General features: G+C 39.7%; 1 pseudogene; it reads left to right on the forward strand.

Moving 5' to 3' along the window:
* LOC141917609 (dymeclin-like) overlaps positions 1–23,217 on the forward strand; it is a 170,299-nt pseudogene that overhangs the window by 98,732 nt on the left and 48,350 nt on the right.

Below are 23,217 nucleotides of genomic sequence, written 5' to 3' on the forward strand. Positions count from 1 at the left end.
CCTGGCGCGGAGCGCGGTGCACTCGTGGTTTTGTACATCGTGCTTCAAACTGCTGTATTTGGTAGCTATTTTGCTCTGTTCACTGCTATCACTATTATTGTTATTGTTGTTGTTGGTTGTGTTGCTATTGCATTGTTGTATTAAACCTTTCCTTATTTCAGTCTTGGGGCTTTGTATTTCACTCCCTTTGTGGGGGAGGGGCAGCGGCCGCGTGGTCTCAGACCCCGGCAGGGGCTAAACCACCACATTGGATGAGGGAAAGACTGTGGATGTTGTCTACCTTGACTTCAGTAAGGCCTTTGACACCGTTTCCCACAGCATTCTCCTGGCAAAACTGGCTGCTTGCGGCTTGAATGGGCACACGCTTTCCTGGTAAAAAACTGGCTGGATGGCCGGGCCCAAAGAGCTGTTGTGAATGGAGTTAAATCCAGTTGGCGGCCGGTCACGAGTGGTGTCCCCCAGGGCTCGGTTTTGGGGCCACTCCTGTTTAACATCTTTATTGATGATCTAGACGAGGGGATCGAGTGCACCCTCAGTAAGTTTGCAGATTACACCAAGTTGGGTGGGAGTGTTGATGGGGTCGAAGGTAGGGAGGCTCTGCAGAGAGATCTGGACAGGCTGGAGCGATGAGCTAAGGCCAACTGTATGAGCTTCAATAAGGCCAAATGCCGGGTGCTGCACTTCAGCCACAACAACCCCCAGCAGCGCTACAGGCTTGGGGAGGAGTGGCTGGAGAGCTGCCAGTCAGAGAGGGACCTGGGGGGGTTGATTGACAGCCGGCTGAACATGAGCCAGCAGTGTGCCCAGGTGGCCAAGAAGGCCAATGGCATCCTGGCTTGCATCAGAAATAGCGTGGCCAGCAGGGACAGGGAAGTGATCTTGCCCCTGTACTTGGCACTGGTGAGGCCGCACCTCGATGACTGTTCAGTTTTGGGCCCCTCACTACAAAAAGGACATTGAATCACTCGAGCGTGTCCAAAGAAGGGCAACGAAGCTGGTGAAGGGGCTGGAGCACAGGTCTTATGCGGAGTGGCTGAGGGAACTGGGGTTGTTTAGTTTGGAGAAGAGGAGGCTGAGGGGAGACCTCATCGCCCTCTACAACTACCTGAAAGGAGGTTGCAGAGAGCTGGGGATGAGTCTCTTTAACCAAGTAACAAGCGATAGGACAAGAGGGAATGGCCTCAAGTTGCACCAGGGAAGGTTTAGACAGGGTGTCAGGAAGTATTTCTTTACAGAACGGGTTATTAGGCAGTGGAATGGGCTGCCCAGGGAGGTGGTGGAGTCCCCATCCCTGGAGGTGTTTAAGAGTAGGGTCGACTTAGCGCTGAGGGATATGGTGTAGTTGGGAACTGTTAATGTTGGGTTGATGGTTGGACCGGATAATCTTCAAGGTCTTTTCCAACCTAGATGAGTCTGTGTTTCTGTGATTCTGTGAACTTTTGGCTAGTGAAGGCAACTTAGTAAAATGTGTAATTATTGCCTAAGTATAGAAAATTATTCACTTAGAAAATAAGAAACACATGTTATTGATTCAAAACATCTCCCAATTTGTCAAATTAAAGCACAGATTCTCACCAAAGCTACGTTTTGGCTATTGCAGAAGTCATCTTCATCATGAGCTCTCATTGCAAATCAACAGACTGTAGCTGTGATTCCAGCACTCCTTATGTTCAGATGAAACTAGTGGAAAGTACTGACTGCAGCTAGAATTATCACAATTGATAACTGTGATTAAGATGTTCCAACCAGAATGCCTGAAGTTAAACATCAAGATGTATACTTTTTTTTTTTTTCCTTTTAGATAGCGAGGAGTATCTACATCTTGCAATGAATTGAGACCTAAATGTGGCAGGAAAACAAAACTTTGCAAGGGGAAGCCCCAGTGCCAAAGACAACATAGAGCTTACACCCCCACTGCTCCTTTGGAAATAGAAATCAGCCACCATGGGATTGCTTATGCCATAAACAAGCAGTCTAGTTTAGTTACATTACACTTTTTTTAAAAAAACAAAAAAGGAAAATATTTAAGGAAGCAAAAATAGGATATAAAGAAACAGCCTTTCACCCTTTTCCTTTCTCCTTTTTTCCCAGTTCTCTACATTTCTGTCAGAGGAAATAAATTTGCTCTTTGCTACTCCTATTCCATGCGGAATACCAATGTATGTGCATTTTCTTCTTCACATGTATTGAATAAATGCACTTCTCAAAATCCTGATCCCACTTCTTTGTTTATATTTAAATTTCCTTCATAGCCAAAATGCTTTATGTATTTTGGAGAATAATCTACTAGTTGGAAATCCTTTTCATTCCAAATTCTTCCTCTTTGTGAAATTATCTGTATCTTCTGAAACAGACACCAAATTTAACCTGTTCTTGCTGCACACACACACCCCCCTCAAGCATCACCAGGTTGATTTTAACTAATTAGTCTGTTTCTGCAGAACTAGATGGTGCTGGTGACAGTATCTCTGAAATCTGAACCTTCAAAAATACCAGTGATTCAAAAAGTAGCACTGCACTGCTGTTTCAGGCCAAGGACCAGTTTGCAAATAAAAATTTTGATTTGAACAAAAATTTCAGTCTGTGAATACAGACTGATTATGGAGGGGGGAAAGATGGAAACTCTACTAGTATATCTTATTTCTGTGTTGCTTCTTTTTATCAGGGAATGTTCTAGTGGTTTTGACTAATTCCTGTGAATTAGTGGGAGGTTGGCACTTGGTCCCAGGAATGAAACATCTTGTTGAGGCTCTGTTGGATATCATGAAGGAAAAAATAAGATTCCAGTTTTCATGCAATCAAAAATATTGTGTTACCCTGAAACCACCAAATGTTCTCAACCCTTGTAACCACCATGGAGGTCTTGTAATCTCATCTGATGTTCTTACCATATTGGTCCAGTTGTGATTATCACTGCCCCAGCGATAGTGTCCTGGTGGGACCGACCTTGGTTTTGGCCATGCCATCTCAAGCCCATTCCTCGTGCTGGCAGACTCTGGCTGAACCTTGGGGATGGTACAACCTACCCAAGGGCTCTCAAGCAGGTTAATTAGATGCCTTAAGTGTGGCAAAGGTTGTCCTTAAAAGGAAGCTGTTAATCTGTTCTAAGGAATATCTGACTGAAGAGGTGTTGGGAAATGGTGGAATTTATTGAGTTGGCTCTCAAGTAGTAAGATTTAGGCTTGAGAAGCATAACTAATTCCTTGTGGCAGTGAGAATTGTTGGAAAAGCCTTTTCCTGAGGCTCTTGACTAGCAACAAGGGGACAAGGACTGATACTCCAATATGACCAATACTACTCTACCATCTGTGAAAGATACAATATCAATGATATATTTTAATTAAAAAAATAAAGAGGGCCTCTTCAAATGCTCAGCATCACTTCTTGAGGCAGAAAAGCTTTCCAAGCACATGCTTCCAAGCACTGAAGCTGTCCTCCAGCTCCAAGAAATAGAGCCTATCTAGAATATAGCACTGAGGTAGCATTTTTCCACTTATTTTTTTTAATTACTAAACTGACTTTAATATTTTGTAACTGAATCTGGTGAACAAGGAGTCTGCCACTGCTCCTTGTCCCAAATGTAACCAACTCTAAGAGCAACATGCTCAGGCATTAGTGAATTTTGTTGATGCTTCTTTGTCATGGCAGCCTTGACATCCTAGGAGAGCTTGATAGGAGTCTTGTAATGCTCCAAAGAGAAGCCAGAAGAGTGTTTTAAAATACAGAAATCCTTAAAACATATGACTTATGCCAATATGGGGAGGAGGGAAAGTGGGTTATCTGTGAATTGAAAACCATGTTTGAGGTATCCAGCGGCTGTACAGAAGTATCTCACTACTTGAAGCTGCTGAGCACTAGCTCATGGCCTTTGTCCACTACTTCTGCTTACTTCTCATCAGTCCTTCCACTACTGCAGTCAAGTTACATTCTCCTTATATATCAGATCATACCAGCCTCTATGAGTGTCATTGCCGTGCTTTTTTTTCAAAATGCAGGAAAAAAAATTATTTCACTGTATGTATATGGACCTCTGATTTCACAGATTATTTATAAAGCTAAGGTAATGCTTTATTCCTTGACTTAAGCTAAAATAAATTTGAAAAGAACATGTACTAGTAAAATGCAAAAACTCATCCTCCAAATACCCAAAGCTTCTGTCACATACTTGGATTCTTCCTGTACTAAGCAATTAGGTTATTGAAATGAATAATACAGAAGGATATATTGCAATATATTGCATGAGGTGCTGCACTTAAAAAATGCATTTTAGCAAACACATACTGGTTATGAACTAAAATTGCATGTATACTATTCCTTCTGTTACAGTTTGAATTTTAAGAATTTAACCATGAACATATGATGCTCTTCACATCATTTATTTTATAGACTATTTCTAATTCAAATTCTGATGTTGCTTAACCCAGATGTTAAATAAATAAATAATTTCTATAACTATTGCGTACTGCATTCTAAAAATCTCTTTATTCAAGTTTGTGTATATAATAAAACATCTCTTCTGACTGGATAGTCTATTTCAGGACATGATTGTGAAGCTATTTTAATATTTTTTTTTCCTTTTTTCCTCCCTCCATTTTATTTTCTTTGTTGTCTAAAAAACACAACAAAGTGCTGGAGCAAGCCATGCAGCCCTTAAGAGATTCCCTCGGTTCAAGTGACTCTCTGCTTCCTGATTATGTGAGTATTGAACTTAATGTTTTAGTAGGTGCTTCAAAATAGAAGTGGTACATCTTTAAATCTGCAAAGATTTATCGAAATGTGTGACAGCTAAGCAACCACCAACACCAATATACAGGAACTTGTATAAATGATGTCATGTCTGAAATGCCTTTAAAAAAAAATTACACTTACAAATGGCAAAACAAAACCGCAACTATTCATAGCTAAGAGACTTACTGTACCCTGTCAACTTGCAATTTTCAAGCCATTTGTATTTCAGGATATTTAAATCATACAGTTAACATTATTTTTAAGAACGGGGCTTTAGCATCCACAGTATGTTAAAATGCCTAAAAACAATTGAAAACAATTCCCAGTGAGCCTTTGGGGGAGTATTGCAGTCATGGGGCAAATTGATATGTTCTGAACACATGGATACACAGTACTCTTCAGTTTACTGAGCCAATACCCACAAATAGGCAACAATTTTGTAATTTAATTGCATGGTTTGTTGGAAAATCTCTAGTTTCGGTACAAGGAGACATCTTCCAAGGACTTGAATAATATCTTTGTACTAATGAAGTATCTTTGGTTTGTACTCATTTGAACTCTCACTGCAATACTGTGTAAAAAGAAAAAAAAAAAAAAGGTTGATTTATCAATTGCTCTGGATTTTTGAGGATGAAAATGTAACAACTGTTTTATTTTCAGTGTTAATACATGTTCCAGGACATGCCTGCCTGAGACTTTACATATCATGTTACTCTAGCATTAAGTATAAAAATACCTAAAAAGATAATCTGATATAATAGTTTAATGACTTAATTCTAATTCAACTAAACAGGTTTCTTAACTTGCATCTTTTAGTTATTATTGCTGACATGTACCATACAAACTAGAGGCACTTTGTTATTCAGAGACACGTGGGTTTATAGAGCAAATGAAGCACTTGCAGGTTTTTCCTGTGTATTCCTGCTGTCTTACCATGCCCTAATTCATGTGAAGCTCCTTACAACACCTGTGGGTTTAGGGCTTCTGATTTCTCTCCCAGAAGTTGCTATCTGACCTTTAATTTTTGGAACTTGAAACATTTCAGCAAGAACCCCCTCAAGGTGGTTTGTGGTTAAAGAGCAGGAGATCCTGCTTCTGTTTGCGTGGTAAGGTGATATACAAGCTGGATAAAGCTCTTTCATATGCGTGGGCATGAGCAACTGAAAGCCCCCGAGACTTCAGACACCTTGGAGAGGATTTGGCGTCCCTTTCCCATGGGTTCACTTCTCAAGGAATGGGGGCTCATGGTGTAGGAGCTTCCATGGCTGTGAGGACTACAGTACTTTGGATGCATTGAGCATTTCTGAGTGTTGTGATTGACAATGCTCTTGGGACTGTATTTCTCAGAGGTGATTCACCCCTGTGTCATGGCAGGTTCCAGCTTAAGCAATTACACAGCTATGTGTTCAAATTCCTCCTGTGGTCTCAAGGTTCTTTATTGAGCTGTCCTGGAGAACTATGGTGCTTCAGTTGGCTTCCAGGGCAAAGGGAGGCTGCTTTGGTGGAGGTAATGGCTTTTCATACCTGAGATATATCATACCATATATCATACCATGAGATAGTTCTGCATAACATGCAGTATCACAGCCCAGAGGGGTTGGAGTGAGTGCTCGGGACTGGGTTTATGGGCACAGGGGCTCCATAAGATGGAATTGCTGCTGAAGGCTGTGTGTTTTGAAACTAACCTCTGAGACATTGTGGGGTCTTGGTTAAATAACTGTCAAGCATCTTCAGATGCCTAGAGAATATGGCTGACATTTTTAACACTAATTTGTATCCCTGATGCAGGGACTGCAGTTGTATGTGGCCTGTTGTCAGAAAGAGGATATTGGTATTTAGTTGAAGATGTCCCTGTTCATTGCAGGGGGGTTGGACTAGACAACCTTTAAAGGTTCCTTCCAACCCAAACCATACTGTGATTTATGAAAAGAGACCCTTGTATTTTCTTCCCTAGACAAATTACCATCCCCACTGTTCAGAGGAAAGAAAACAGCATGATACACACATATGTTTGTAAAAGGGCACGTATAAATAAATATATATGTGTGCACACACACATAGGCATATATGTGAGTGTATATATATGTATATTTTTCAGCATGTGTATGAATTTGGGGCTTGAAAACTATTTTATAGATTTTGGACTTATTTTTAACTTCCTGAATGCAAACTATATACTGCAGCTAGGGAAAGACCCAAGGTACTCGCTGTACGTAGTTATCCTCTTACAGATGGAGACAGCTGAGAAATGAGGTTTATGGAGCAGTGCTGGGGAAGCACTCTGGAGAGCAACCCAGAGACTTAGATACTTCACTGAATTTCTTCCCTTTTAATGTTGGTATGATGTAGGGAGGGAAGGGAGAAGGACAGCAGTTGGAAAGATTGCTGTAGGGAAAAGTAAAATCACTGAAGTTCATTGCCTGTCTTTTGAAAGAATGTATACTTTTATGTATGGCCTTTTTTTTCTCAAAATTGCTCATGTTCCAGCTCAATCTGAGGCATAGTCAATTGACTAAATAAAAGTTGAGGTCAGATATCATTACTTCAGTATATTCTGCTTCTGAAAGTCCATGTTTGTGTTGTCTGTAAGAATAGTGAAGAATCTAGGAACTGAGATAAGTGTCTGAAGTCCCAAAGCCCGTTCTACCACTGTATCCCAGCGTGGAGCTAAAGAAAGGAATGGCACTGAGATTGCCTGCTCTGCCCAGGTTTATGTCTAGAGAGCAGTGTTACAACCTGGACTGGGAGACCAGAGAGTCGTAAAGATTCTGTGATCCCCTTGGGTTAAATTAAGGTGAAACAACACCAAACGACCAGTTAAAATGTTTTACTTGCAGTAGAAACAGCTTAAACTTGGAAAATAAACTTGGATAATAAGCAATGTGGTTTCTTATAAATCTATAAGAAAGAAAAGAAAGGAAAGAAAAGAAAAAGAAAGGAGAGAAAGAGAGTCAAAGAAATCCTGTCACCACCCCTGGATCCAGCGTTGTCTCAGGTCCGGTAATCTTGGGTCGTGAGTTCACACACAGCAAAGTTTTCTGTCACCTTTTAAGTTCATCTTATCAGCTGATTAGCATACTAGATGAGGAGGGGCAGGTATTCCAGAAACTCATTTCCATGAGAGACGAGGAAAAAGGTGGAGCATGGGTTCTGCACATGCATTGAGGGGGAATGGGGTGCACCAACCCCCTGGTCCAGTTGAGTCAGTGGTTGTGCTCACACCCCCCCCCCCCTTATTTTTTCCTCAGTTTTTGCTTAGGTCCATCTGGTCCTGGTTATTTATCTCTCTTATCAGTCTTTTAGCTCTTCTTCAAGGCTATAGTCGTAAATTAAGGTTTTGGCATTAACCCAAAAATATGGGTGTGGTGGTTTGACCTTGGCTAAATGCCAGGTACCCACCAAGTCGCTCTATCACTTCCCCCCCTTTCCCTTTTTTTTTCTCAATAGGGCAAAGAAGGGAAAGAAAATAAGATAGGAAAACAAAACAACCCTTGTGGGTAAAACAACAGCAGTTTTAATATAAGCAAAGCGAAGCAAAGGTCTGCGCGCGGAAGCAAAAAAAAAGAAAACAGATTTATTCTCTACTTCCCATGAACAGGCGATGTCGGGCCTTCTCAGGAAGCAGGGCTCCAATACGCGTAGTGGTTGCCTCGGAGGACCAAGGGTGACCCCACCCCCTTCCTCCTTTCTCCCAGCTTTATACTGAGCAGACGTCATATGGTCTGGAATATCCCTTTGGTCAGTTCGGGTCAGCTGTCCTGGTTGTGTCCCCTCCCAAGATCTTGCCCACCCCGTCCCACTGTGTGTGGGGGGGAAATGTCAGAAAGAGCCTTGGTGCTGTGTAAGCACTACTCAGCAGTAGCCACAACACCAGTGTGCTATCAACACCCTGCCAGCTCCCAACATAAAACACAGCACCATGAGGGCTGCTACAGGGGAAAACCAATTCCGGCTCAGCCAGACCCAGTACAACTATCAATGTGAACAATATTTGAACTGTAAATAAATGCTGTGATGTTTTGGGGTTCTATAATATGTTCTGTGCTTACATATCTAATATTACATTAGATATGCTGCAGTTCTATCTGATTTTTTTAATTATCTGAAGAACTGGTTTAATGCAGAACTCTGCCACCAGACATGTGTTTTCCTATAAATGCGTGCTACCGTGAAGAAATAGGAAGTCTTCCCTGCGATCATCTGATGATTTTAGTAATGATACAGAAATGAAATTAAATCTACTTCTAAGTAAACTGGTCAGCCATAATAGAGTTAGTGTGATGCAATTAACGTTGTTTAGCTGGTAGTCTGTAAAAATACTGCTTAGTGGTAACTGCTGTGAACGTACAAAATGTGTATTACTTGTTTTTAGCTGTAGAATTGAATGCACTGTTGGCAGAATGGGAAATTTTTACCATATTAAATCAAGACTCATAATTGAGATATGTCCATATTTGTCAAGTACTGGGGGTGGTTTACTTTATTTTGTTATAATGTTTCTTCAAACCTCAGAAGCCATCTACTTTTCACTAAAAGTACCACCTAGGTCTCTTCAGTATTCTTTTTGACTATATTTTCTTCCATTTTTATATATCACTAAGTAACTTGGTAAGATTTTTTTTATTTTATTAGCCATGCATTATTAATAGTCAAAAAAACTTCATTTCTGTGCGTGAATTTTTAAACCCTTTTGTTGTCTACTCTAATAAAATTAAATTATGATTATACAAGAAAATTTTTTTTAGGATGTTGCTTACTGAAGGTAGTATATGGTAAACCAATATAATATTTTAATGTTTTTATATGGTATGTGGATTCTAGCAATTGAAGTTGCATTTAATAGTAGAATCACCTTGTTTTGCACTAAATTACTTTCTTTTTGATTACTCTGAGTTGACTCATAAGCAGAAGTGATGTTTTTATTTTTGGATATGCCTGCCTCTACTCCAGTATTGATCCAGAGGCCTATAAATACCTTTTCTAAATAATAGTCATACCCTCCTTCAGATGAATTATATTTTAGTTTAAAGAATATTACTCCTACCTAATCCCCCTATTTTTATATCATAAAATAATAGGAATTTTAGAATAGACTGAAATAACCAACCTAACCCAAATCTAAAGCAAGCTTTTGTATTGAGTGATAGCCAAATTCTGCAGTTCTGTCTGAATTCTTAATCAGTTCTTTCCTTGAAATGAATTGGAAACTTTCCTGAGAAAATGCTGCATAAATTATCCTTAAACAGAAAGAACGAACTATCCTAAAATCCTGTGATAAAGATGTTGGTGAAGTTCAGTCTGTTTAAACTTCCCTATATTAGTATGAAGAACTAATAGTTATTTGCAGTTGGTCTTTGCATTATTGTGTCTTTAATACTGTGGTTGAAGGATTTTTGGACAAATATATTGAAGAACATCAAGGTGTTTTTCAAAAAGATGTTCTTCTTTCATCATGCAGGAGTTCCACAAAAGTCTCATGGGTGTCTGGTATTCGTGTTACCTAGATTGCATTAAGCCTTATTTCACTTAGAAAGTCTCAATATTTGGGAAAATAAGGATGAAAATTGCATCTTTTTTAAAAAAAGAATATTTAGTGTTGCAGCAGCATCTTATGATCATCTGATTGAAAATCTTAAATTCTTCAGATTTATGGGACATGAGAACAAATTTGAAGAAGTGGGAAGAGCTTCTGACATTAGCAATACAAACACCTATTAAAGTCTTTTGAAAAGCCAGTTATTTTGGTCATTACACACATTTGAAGAAAGACAAACATGAACGTCATAATTTTTTACTTATTTTCCTCCTGTAATAGTTACATAGGTTTAGGGCATTATCATTATTTTGCAGTAGCAGGTAGAGATGATGGCATTTGTTTGCATTTTTTACTCAAAAGACGTGGTTTTGATAAGACCACTTAAACAAGTGTCCTTAAAAGAAAAGATGATTAAGCTAGAGAAGATGTGAGAGCTTGTTTTAGAAATGGATGAACACTATCTCAGGGTTCCTTCACACCTCCCCAAATTAAGCAGTAGAATTTTGTACGCTGATTTTTCTACTGTACATCTAATTGTGTTGCTTTTGAGAGAGCTGGCAGCCTGATGCAATACAGGGATTTCAGAAGAGCCTGAGGTGTAATACAACAAAAGCTACAGATAGAATATGTGATATATTAAGAGAAAGACTTCACAATCCTCTCTGTAAATACAGTTTATTACTGCTTCATAAGACAACATTTGCTCAACTCAGACTAATGACAAATTTTGAAGTGCTTGGATGAAAAAAGTAACAGCACTGATCTTTCGAAGGATCTTTCTTTGCTGATTTGGTCTTTAGACATTTTTCCTTCTGCCTCCTTCACACCAGTGGGTTGTTCAGAGCTTTTCAGAAGTTGATGACTCTGGATGGTTCGTCTTTGTCAAACCTCCATAGACAAACAGAAAAACCCTGTGCAGTAGCTCTCCAAAGAGTAGGATTTATTTTTGTAACTGCTATGTATTTCAACAATGTATTAAACCAAACTTTTAGTGTTCCTAAAGCAAGGTTTTGATTGAAAAATGTAGTGCTTAAAAACCAGAAGTATGTTACCATATGTTATAAACATCTCAGTAATTCTTTTTTTAAACATGCAGCCATATAAAGTAAAGCAAATGGATGCAGAAGAAAGTCTGTTCAGACCCTTTTAGGTTGTTTGGTACTAAATACTTAATTGGAATTGGAATCTTTTTACGCTACTTTTTCTATATGAGATATTGGTGAAACATGAGAACTTTTTGATGTTGCACCTTCTATTTCCAACTTCTTCATATTTTACAGGGACACTTATGGACTAACCAGTGAGGTTTTGGAACTCTTTTAGTTGTTTTTAAAAAATCAATCCGTTTATATCAAAGAATAGTAAATAGTTATTAAAAAAATAGCATAACAGAGTTCTTTAGATTCCTTCATTGCAGGTATCTATGATAAAGAATTGGAAAGACAGCCAGAGAAAATGAGAGAAATGAAGGTAAATCAAAACTTAGTGATTTTGAAAAAGATAAAAGGAAGATAGTGTGCTTCAGACTGGATAAAAACATGCATGGAATTGTTCACCTGTCAAATTGCTGCTCAAATCTGTCTGAACTGAAACATGAAGTTAAAACAGAACCATTTTTGACCTCTCCAGAGCCACATTTATTCCAGTTGTGTCCAAGTTACAGAAGGACAGTCTCATCAACTTACAATTTATCTTCTTGGAGAGATATTATCCCTCTGAACAACATATCGCACTGTCTCACTGAGGGCAATTCTCCCACTAAATGGCTGTTGTTAATATTACCTATAATGTCATGCAAGTTAACTGCTGTTAATTGGCAGCGTGGGTGGCCAGGGGACCGAATGATGGAATGAAGGAAAGGAGAATATTTTAAAGGGAATGAGTCAAATAAGATTGAAAGACAGTCTTGGTATGACGTGAAAAAGAAAAAGGTTTGGATAAGGAAAATAATTGATATAGGCAGAAATTCAAAACAAAAATACCCTGCCGGGGCTGGTTCCTCTCCTGCTGCGAATAAGAAGCATAACATGGAGCAAAATAGGCCACTTATTGAAAACTGTTTTCCTCGTCATCTGGCCTGAAAAGTAGCATTAAAGAAATGTAGAATAGAGAATTTTAATTTTGTTTAGCCCTATTGACAGTGGTGGATTCTTGTTCTCTGTGAAATGACTTCGTAGGAAACCTGTCAAAACACACGAAGAGTGTTTTCAGAAGAAATAGAAATTTAGAAGAATCTCTGTTTTTCATGTTTATTGAATTCTATAAAGTCACCCTAATGTTTTTCACAGGCGCAATTGGAAAGATAAACTTTTATTTCCCTTTAACGTAACCAGCAATTTCTCTTAAGTTTCTCATTTCTTTGTAGTTTAGGAATGAAGCAAAATAGAGGAATACGTTGCACATTTCATACACTTAATCAATTTTTGTAAATAGGAATTCTTCCACAGAATTGGTTAATTACAGAAACAATAACCCAGAAATTGGACAAAAGTATTGATTCTTAACATGTTATGAGTTAGATACAAACATGATGGCTAAAGGTCTCTGTGTGATGATAGTTATGTGAACTTGTAATTAAATTGTATCTTAACACATATACATTGGGATAAAGGGAAGCCTGTGCTTTCAGTCTGATGTCTGGCTTTTTAGGGTTTAACCCTGCACCTTTAATTTTAAAGCAACAGCAGGAGAGGTTTTGGATTAACACATAAATAAACTCTTTTTTCTTGATTTATACCAACGAAATTTTCTAATGTTTTTCAAGGGGGAAAGAAATTAAAAAAAAAAAAAAAGGAAAAGCTGATGGTCATGTTCTACATCTGTTTTCTTCCAGTGAAATACCAAACATAAAGCCATTTCAGGGAAGTATCTTTTAAAACATTCATAACAAGAAAAGACTCTAATATATTACCATTATTTAATCCTGCTATATTCTTATCCCCAACGCTGTTGGGAGATGTCTGTGATTGCCTACACTGCTCTGAAACAAAGTTGCGATGAGTAAGATTTTTTTTCTTTATTGCCTTTCAGATATGTTACTGGAATGTGGTGGAGGTTTTCCAGAACTGCTCTTGCACATATTTAGGCTTGAACCCAAGCTGAGTGAGATGTGGCCTGCTACTGAAGTATATGACATCTTCTTCAAAGACACTGTGTTCTGCTGCCTTTTTCTTGATATCAAGCTGGTACAACATGTATGGAGGCCGTTCCACGCCAGCATTTGTGTGCGTGCTAACCCAAACTGACCTTAAAGTCACCTTAAGCTGACCTTAAAAACACTGTTTAATAATAACAGAAAACAACCACCCTATTCGAGAGAAAAGAAGATGGACTGTAACATTACAGGTTAGATTTAATTTTTTCATTGCAATGGGAATCAAAATCTTAGGTATATCTCTTCCCTCCAGATAAACTGAAAAGAGAATGGATGTTGCAGTTTCTAGAGGCAGATCTTTAAGCTACTCACCAGCAACTTATCTGTGGCACTCACAAATAAATCAGATGCTTACTCAATGCAGAGGAAAAAAAAATTATCTGAACAAATAATGACAAGTTTTCCCATTCCCACACTAATCTTCTAGATTTTGATAAATTGAGACAATAGGAAGAGTCATGTCACATTCCCATGGGAAAAAGCTTCATTGATTTTTTCTGAAATATAGAATTATTTTTCTACAATAAATTAGCCATCTTACCTTGTGGTGGACTCTGTTAATTAGAGTTCATTAGAAAATTTAGCTTAATTTATAGGTAAACAATCATAATTGCTTACAGGATTTTGGCGAGGAACAGTTGACTGACTCCAGGATGGATGTACAACATACCCAAGTGCTTCTCTGTCCTTCAAATACAGTGATCTCTTATCTTGTCTGTGTCTGTCACTGCTGTGCTTTATGAACCAGGCTACACAAAATTAAGTTTTGTCCCAGAATAGATGAGACTTCATAAATATTTCAGGAAATTTTACTTAATTGGATAATTCAGTTTTTACATATTTCTATCAAGAGTGTTTTGCTTCAGCATTTGAGAAAATGTCATCTGTTGCTTATAGTTCATTTTGGAACAGGTACCTGTGTACATAGACTTCTAGAATTATTTTCTGTGGGTTCTGGGTTTTCCAAATCTCAGTTAAAGGTTCATTTTTTGGCATTCAGGCTACAGCTGCTGTGTGCTTCCAGATCATTTGGCAGGAAATGAAGCAGTGGTCATCAGCTTCTGTGTTTATCAGAAATGATTCAGTGTCCAGGGAAATGCATTTGAAAAATAAGATGGAATGTAGTAAAACCAACATTTAATCTAAAAATTACTCCATTTATTTGATTTGCCTGCTATCAGCTCTCAAAAGGCTGTTTCGCATCTCCTTCCTATTTGCATTTTATTCAACACTCCCACCCAACTTGGTGTCGTCTGCAAACTTACTGAGGGTGCACTCGATCCCCTCGTCTAGATCATCAACAAAGATGTTAAACAGGAGTGGCCACAAAATCGAGCCCCGGGGGACACCACTCGTGACCAACCGCCAACTGGATTTAACTCCGTTCACCACCAGACTTTGGGCCCGGCCATCCAGCCAGTTTTTTACCCAGCAAAGCGTGCGATCATCCAAGCCTCGAGCAGCCAGTTTTGCCAGGGGAATGCCGTGGGAAATGGTGTCAAAGGCCTTACTGAAGTCAAGGTAAACTACATCCACAGCCTTTCCCTCATCCAATAAGCAGGTCCCCTGTCGTAGAAGGAGATCAGGTTTGTCAAGCAGGACTTGCCTTTCATAAACCCATGCTGACTGGGCCTGATCATCTGGTTGTCCCGCATGTGTTGTGTGATGGTACTCAGGATGAGCTGCTCCATCAGCTTCCCGGGCACCGAAGTCAAGCTGACAGGCCTGTAATTTCCTGGATCATCCTTCCGACCCTTCTTATAGATGGGCATCACATTGGCCAATTTCCAATCTGTCGGGACCTCCCCGGTCAGCCAGGACTGCTGGTAAATGATGGAAAGCAGCTTGGCGAGCACCCCAGCCAGCTCCTTCAGCACCCTCGGGTGTATCCCATCTGGTCCCATAGACTTGTGTGTGTCTATGTGATGCAGTAGGTCACTGACTGTCTCCTCCTGGATTGTGGGGGGGTCGTTCTCCCAGTCTCTGTCCTCTGGCTGAGGAGGCTGGATTCCCTCAGTACAACTAGTCTTGTTATTAAAGACTGAGGCAAAGAAGGCATTAAGGACCTCAGCCTTCTCCTCATCACTTGTTACCATGTTTCCTCCTGCATCTAGAAGGGGATGGAGACTCTCCCTGGTCTTTCTTTTGCTGCTGACATACTTATAGAAACATTTCTTGTTGTCCTTGATTGCTGAAGCCAGAGTAATTTCCAGCTGGCCTTTAGACCTCCTGATTTCCGCCCTGCATAGCCTCACAGCATCTTTGTAATCACTGTGAGTGGCTAGCCCCTTCTTCCAAAGGCTGTAAACTTTCCTTTTTTCCCTGAGTTGCAGCCAAAGCTCCCTGTTCAGCCAGGGTGGCCTTCTCTGTCGCCGTCTTCTCTTACAGCACCTGGGGACCGCCTGCTCCTGTGCCATTAAGCCTTCCTTCTTAAAGAGCTCCCAGCCTTCCTGGACCCCTCTACCCTTCAGGATCATCTCCCAAGGGATCCTTTCAAGTAGGTGCCCAAACAAGACAAAGTCAGCCCTTTTGAAGTCCAGGATGTCAGTTCTGCTTAGCCCTCTCCTGGCCTCTCTAAGAATAGAGAGAGAATATCATGCACTGCTAGTATTTAAGGAGCTATAACATGCAAAGAATACTGCACCATCATCAAAAGTTTGCTGTGTGCGCACTGTCACCTTCTGTATGAACAGCAATGAGTTAAATCAACCTTTTTTTTTTTAGTTATTTTTGAACATGGCTAATATTGTCAGGAGGCAGTCTACAGGGTTTTTTTCTAATTTGTGGTTATTTTCTATTACTACTGTCTTACTTAACTCAGTTTACCTTTGCAGTGATTTTTCTTGTTTGAGGAAAGCAGGAGTCTTACACTGTTGAGGCACGGGAGGAATGCCAGGTGGCCACAGCACTAACACCACTTTGCTTGCCTCCTTGTCATTCCCCAAATTGTAATGATGGAAATGTCTGCTCTGTGAACTCCTGACTTTCTCACGCCTCCCACAGAAATTTCAATAGCAATTTTCGCCCTAAGAGCAAGAATACAGAGTCTTTTGGTTGCTGAGTGTGTGGAGAGTAGCACTGACATCCTGTGCGTCATCAGGACCAGAAGATCTTTTGCTTGGATAGTATGGAAATTATGGAAACTTGATGCAGTCTGTGTTTATTATTGAGGACCTGGGTTCCACAGTCTCACTTGTGATGTTTCTTCTCTTAAGTAGGGTCAAAATTATTCAGAGTGGTACTTTCAGAGGAAGACAACTGTCATAGTTCCAAGGCAATGATGGTTTTCAAATGTCATGGCAAAGATACTGAACCACGAGATCTAATCAGTGAGGAACCAGTGGAGAACTTGTGAATTCAGCTTCTGTGCAGTTGACAGCTTTAGTGAGGGATTGGTATTTATTCAGGTAGTTTTGATATTTTCTCAATTAAAATTCCTTAGACACTGAAGATAGGTCTGCAAAATCTGTAGCACTGAGTGATTTTCTCGAATGACAGGAGTTAGTTCATTGGAAATATGCTCTTGAATGTATATATATTTTGCAATGAGTGTCATAGTTGTTACTGCCAAACATAATACCAACGGTGAAGAAAATAGTTGATAATATAGTCAGAGATGATGCTGGAGCTATAAGGAACTGGTGGATAAAATACATTCCTGTAGCTGTGGTGTACTGTATGGAGGAAAGTTTGGGAAGTGTGAAGGGAAAATGTGAAGAAAACTGTTTGATTTAAATTGCTAATTTAAATGGGTTTTTTTCTGTCTTTTTTTTCTGTCTGTTTGCAAGACATAATGTTTTTCCATCTTATTCTTCTTCATGATAGAAATAAGGGCTTCTGTACTTCAGTTAAACATCACACAAGATAAAAAGGATAAGAAGCCATTCCAAACAAGCATTAAAGATATGATAAGAATTCTTAAATCTGGACTTAAGTACATACTAAAACACAAAAATCAGTGCGTATATTAGCAACTTACCCTCCTGCAAAAAGTGTTAAGAGCTTCATCAGAAGTCATCTTTAAGGAATATACTTTTAGGTCTAGAGATTTCATTAAGTAGCACTTACATATTAAATGCAAAAATGTGAAACTTTATGTGTGTTATATAAGACCTGCCATGAAATTTAAAAAAAAAAAAAAAAAAAAAAAGAAGAAGAATAAGGAAGTGTCAAACTTTCAGTTCACATAGCAGTAATTACTGCATAACACCTCCGAACAGTTTTGCTGGTGACATTTTACAGCTAAGTTGCATATGTAGTGCTGGAATCAGAAATCTTTTCACTTGAGTAACATCTTTAAAGTCCTTAAACTCTACTCAAGGTAGACAGGTTCTGTTAATTAAAGCCTGTATCATGATGATCTATTTACCTTTGTATGGTGGAGCTGGGGTTGCATATGGAGCTTGTCCTTTCCTGTTCTACCAGTCAAACCAAACAAAATCTTCCCATACCTCTAGGGAATACTGCTTAGTTTCAAGGAGAAATGAAGAATTCTCCATTTCCTTTCAACAACAGGAAAATGACATTATTATTTCAGGCATGATTTGTGAAAAATACAGATTCACAATTTCAACTTTAATTTTCTTAGTATGAACATTGTCATTTTCCTAGCAACAGTTGCTTCCCAGGTTTTGTGGAACCATGAAAAATGATCAGGTTTAGTTCTACTAAATATTAGCTGCATTTTTTCACAGCTGCATGTGGTTTGGAAATACTGTGTTCTTGTGCAGACAGTGTTGGAAATACTGTGTTCTTGCATGGACAGTCTTTGAGTCCATAGCTGGTGACCATCAGGTATATTGGGCACTGTGATGGATCCCCTTATGCTGGAGTTTCTCGGTCTGCTTAGACCAGCCTATAAAGCTTGACCTTGAGTAAACAACTTCCATACTCATTTACTTAGTTTCTAAGCGAGTTTGGGTGAAAATCATTTTAATTTGATTTGATTTGTCATTTTGCCATCTTAGGAAATTACTGGAGAAGGAGACTTGTCGGCCCTTTGCTTTCCAGGGTGGAATTCAGCACTTGAATTAGATGGGAGCTTCTCAAGAATGGAGTTTGGAAAAGCCAGGACACTGGGATGAAATGTCAAAGAGGAGGACTATCTAAAAGCCTGTTCTCTGGAACTGAACACCTTCTGCAGTCATGATACTGAATCCCAGTCTTAGAAAAATGCCAAAGTCTGCATCTCTCCTGCACTTAGGTGCCTGTCCATCCTTTTGGGTCCAGATGGTTGCTCGTTCTTTCCTTTTAAAGCAGAGGAGCCCTACTCATAGAATAGATTAGTAGTCGTAGCATCCCCCCAGGAAGTGAAACACCTTTAGGTCACTTCTTAATAACCAGACTGTAGCTTTGGCAAGTGGAGTCAACATCTGTCCTTCCTACTGAAGTTTTGCCATGCTGCCAGCAGACATCCTCTCTAAAAAGAGAGAATATACTTCACTATTTGTTCAGTGAAGGAGTTACTCTGCTAAAACTGTTTGCCAGTTAACTTCCCATGTCACTATTAATTTTACACAGGGGTATGCAGGACGAAATTAAATAAACCAAAAGATTTCCTAATTGTAAAATCCTCAGTAAACAGGTAAAATGGGCATAGGGCTATGAAAGTGAAGCATCACCAAGAATCAGTAAAGCACTGAGGGAATTTAGGCCAATGTCTTAGAAATTTTAAATCGATTTGGGAATCTGACTTTGTAGGGAGATAGAGGATAAGTTAAAGTATTTCAATGTGAAGTGCTTTAGGATTGGAATTTGAAAGATAGCAAGTGCATGGATGGAAGAAGAGATGAAGGTGAAGATGTGGCCAAGAGATGAGTTGTGGATTAGAGGTAGGTTGGCTGAATAATAAACATGGTAGTTAATAAACAGTGAAGTCACATGAGAAGTACCAATAAAGTACCTGCACCTTCACTTGGATATATACATGTCTTCAGAAACAACTTTAGATTTTCTTGGTTAGTGGCTATTGAAGTCAAACCCTGTGGCAAACAGGTTTTCGGAGTATTGAAGCAGTTGGGTTTGCTACCTTGGCAGGTGTCGTTTGGTGTGTTTTCCCTTGGAGCAGACTGCTCCCAGGCTCTTTTCTCTGGGACAGGACACACCACCACAGCATTGCCTCTAGTGTAGCCTTGTCACAGGCTGTCCTGGAGGTTTGCACTGTGATATGGGTTGAAAGTGTTGTGTTTCTCTTGGGAAACATTGCATTACCGCAGGGGCTGGCTTGACAAAATGGTGAAACATTGCTGAAAATCTGCTCTTTCAGCTTACTCAGTTACTCAGGAAGGTGACGACAGTGAGTGTCAGGATGATATTTTTATTTAGTAAAATGTCTGGCAACAAACTTTTCTCCCTGTCTGACAGCTCTACTTTCATTTCTAAGCAGTGATCAGAGATGTCAGGGTTAGTTTTTGAGGTTATATTCACTATAAGCCCTGGAATTTTTCACTTAATACCTACTTTCCCACAATTCAACATTACAGCCAAAAGTTATCTGGGTTTGTGTGGTGGTTTGACCTTGGCTAAATGCCAGGTACCCACCAAGTCGCTCTATCACTTCCCCCCCCTTCCCCTTTTTTCTCAACAGGGCAAAGAGGGGAAAGAAAATAAGATAGGAAAAAAACCCAAAAACAACCCTTGTGGGTAAAACAACAGCAGTTTTAATATAAGCAAAGCGAAGCAAAGGTCCGCGCGCGGAAGCAAAAAAAGAAAACAGATTTATTCTCTACTGCCCATGAACAGGCGATGTCAGGCCTTCTCAGGAAGCAGGGCTCCAATACGCGTAGTGGTTGCCTCGGAGGACCAAGGGTGACCCCACCCCCTTCCTCCTTTCTCCCAGCTTTATACTGAGCAGACGTCATATGGTCTGGAATATCCCTTTGGTCAGTTCGGGTCAGCTGTCCTGGTTGTGTCCCCTCCCAAGATCTTGCCCACCCCGTCCCACTGTGGGGGGGAAATGTCGGAAAGAGCCTTGGTGCTGTGTAAGCACTACTCAGCAGTAGCCACAACACCAGGGTGCTATCAACACCCTGCCAGCTCCCAACATAAAACACAGCACCATGAGGGCTGCTACAGGGGAAAACCAATTCCGGCTCAGCCAGAACCAATACAGGCTGACATAGAACAGCCAAAGAGTATGCCAGTAAAATAAATGAAGATAAGATTTCTGTCACCAAAGGCTTGGCTTTGAAGTTCATTTGCGCATTAAATGTAAGAGCAGCTTTCTTGTGCACTTCCTTCTTTCCCCTCCACTCTTCCAATCCTTTGGCAGAGTGAGTTTATTTTGTTGAAGGTTTTATTTTCTGCTGAAAATGCAGGAAATTCAGACAGCTCTCTTTGAAGCTCCCCAAAGCTAGTACAAACAAGATACACATGCTTCTCTTAAAGTAACTAAAGTAAATTATTTGAAACTATTTAACTGTAGAAATTTTCCTGTAAAAAGGAAAGGGAAGTTTATATCATTATAATTGTGGATGCTGTTAAATTATGTTATCAAGGTGAAATTCCCAGGAGTGCCAATTTGTCTATTCCATACAAAAGAATACATCACCCTGGAGTTTATAATAGCTGCGTTACAAGCAAGCATGGAAGAGCTAACTACTGAATATCCAAAAACAATCATTTGAAGTATTCCTTAGCATGTATAAAGCTAGCTGAAAGAAATGTAATGGAAAATTAACTGAAGCTGTCTGTTCATCTAGACTTTTTGTGGGTGCACCTGATGGGTCTGGAACAGTTTACCAAATTTTTCCTCCTTGTTTCTCCCTGGTAAAAAGAAGAATGGCAGGAGCTGTCTGTTTGGGGTTAATTTGGCGTTCTTAGTCTTTTTGATATGTGTTAAGTATATGGTGTGTGTATCCTTTTGTTTTCCATTGTTGACAAAATTGCCTTTGAAGTCATATCTGCATCATAAAGGAAGTAGTTGTTTATGATTACAAGTTTTTATGTTTTATATTTGCAAATTATATTTTTTGAGGGGAATCTCACTGAAAATATTACATGTGAAGAATTATAGTGAAGCATTGTGGATAAGGGCTCAGAATGAAGAAATGCCATAATTAAGGTTGCCTGTGCAACCTTCACCCTCACCTTTCCTCTATCTATTCCCTCATCCGTATGGTAGCCTTCAGCCTCAGATCTGAGGATGGGTGGCCCTCACTGCATGGATGCAGCAACGCAAAGGTGATGCAGCCCTGCCTGGTATGCAGAGTGCCGTACCCGCTGCTTGCTGCACCTTCCTCTGACTCTTCCTCCACGCTACCTGGCTGTGAGAGGAGGACTGGACTTGCAAAGAGAGGCAAAGGGAGCAAATGACCTTGAGGGGGCAGTCAGAGCTAGATGGGAAAGTCGGAGATGGTTTTGCTGCTTTGAATTGTGGAGTTGCTAGGAAGGAAACTATTAAAGCTAAAGCTCCTTTAAGTAGCTGCTTTACAGCTTTTGATTACTGTATGCACTCCTCTCTGCCAGAGAGGGGTCTGCAGTGTCAGTAATTGTGAACTAAAGCCACCAAGCTTCAACGTAAAGAAACCTGCACTTTTGAAAATTCAAATGTCAAGGCATCCTATTACCGGCAGCAAGATACCACTCTCTAAAAGCCATTCATTGTCATAAGCAATAACTTCAGAACTGTGTTTGGACATGTTTTTTTATCAGCCTGCATTTCCATCATGTATTTCTTTTACTATTATAGGTGACATTTCCACTTTATTTCATCAGGTTTCTTTGGATTAAGACTTCACTACAGTGTGCCTTTCCTGGTATTTTTTTTTTTAACCCTATTTACATTGTGCGGTTATAGGGTATTGCATTACGTATCCCTGCTCAGGTTTTGGTTTTTTATACAGATAAGCTTCTTCCTGCTCAGATTGTGCTAACTGTATAACTGCCTTTTTGATAGCATTCGTCGTTGTGCCATTTCAACAGGCAGAAACCTCTAGCAGTTATTTAGCTGAAAGTATCAGTTGGCTGGAAAATTGCAGTGAGAAGTGAGACTTTTTTAGTAGGCAGTAGGGTCCTGGATGTATATGTGTATTGTTGTATACTGCATAGCATCATTCATATGGACCCCACTATGAAGGGAAAGGTGCACTGTTAGATCTCTGATTTTTAAAAAAGTTGCAAAGTAGACCTGGTTAGACTTACAATTATTTGTTGCTTTGGATTGCAGATTACTATACATCCAGGTAAAAAGGAAAAAAAAATAATTGTTGCATTTAAGTGAATTCTAGCTCACAATAAATAAATATATAATCATATTATAATACATCATGTGGACATGATATGAGAATTAAGTTTGTGCACTAGTGTTTTTTAGAATCATAGAATAGAATCACAGAATGGTTTGGGTTGGAAGGGACCTTCAAAGGTCATCTAGTCCAACCCCCCTGCAATGAGCAGGGACGTCTTCCACTAGATCAGGTTGCTCAGAGCCCCGTCCAACCTGACCTGGAATGTTTCCAGGGATGAGGCATCTACCACCTCTCTGGGCAACCTGTGCCAGTGTTTCACCACCTTCACTGTAAAAAATTTGTTCCTTAAATCTAATCTAAATCTCCCCTCTTTTAGTTTAAAACCGTTACCCCTTGTCCTATGGCTACAGGCCCTACTAAAAAGTCTGTCCCCATCTTTCTTCTAAGCCCCCTTTAAGTATTGAAAGGCTAAATTTTTAGCCTAAAGAAAACCATAATTATTTCATTCCTCACCCTGAAATCAATACTTCAGTATTTCCTTGAATTTAGCTGTATTGTCACTGCTGGTAACTGGTGGCTGGCAATTGAATGGTTAACCCAGCTCAGGTGGC

Source organism: Strix aluco, chromosome W, assembly GCF_031877795.1.
Source record: "Strix aluco isolate bStrAlu1 chromosome W, bStrAlu1.hap1, whole genome shotgun sequence".
Classification (NCBI taxonomy): Eukaryota; Metazoa; Chordata; class Aves; order Strigiformes; family Strigidae; genus Strix; species Strix aluco.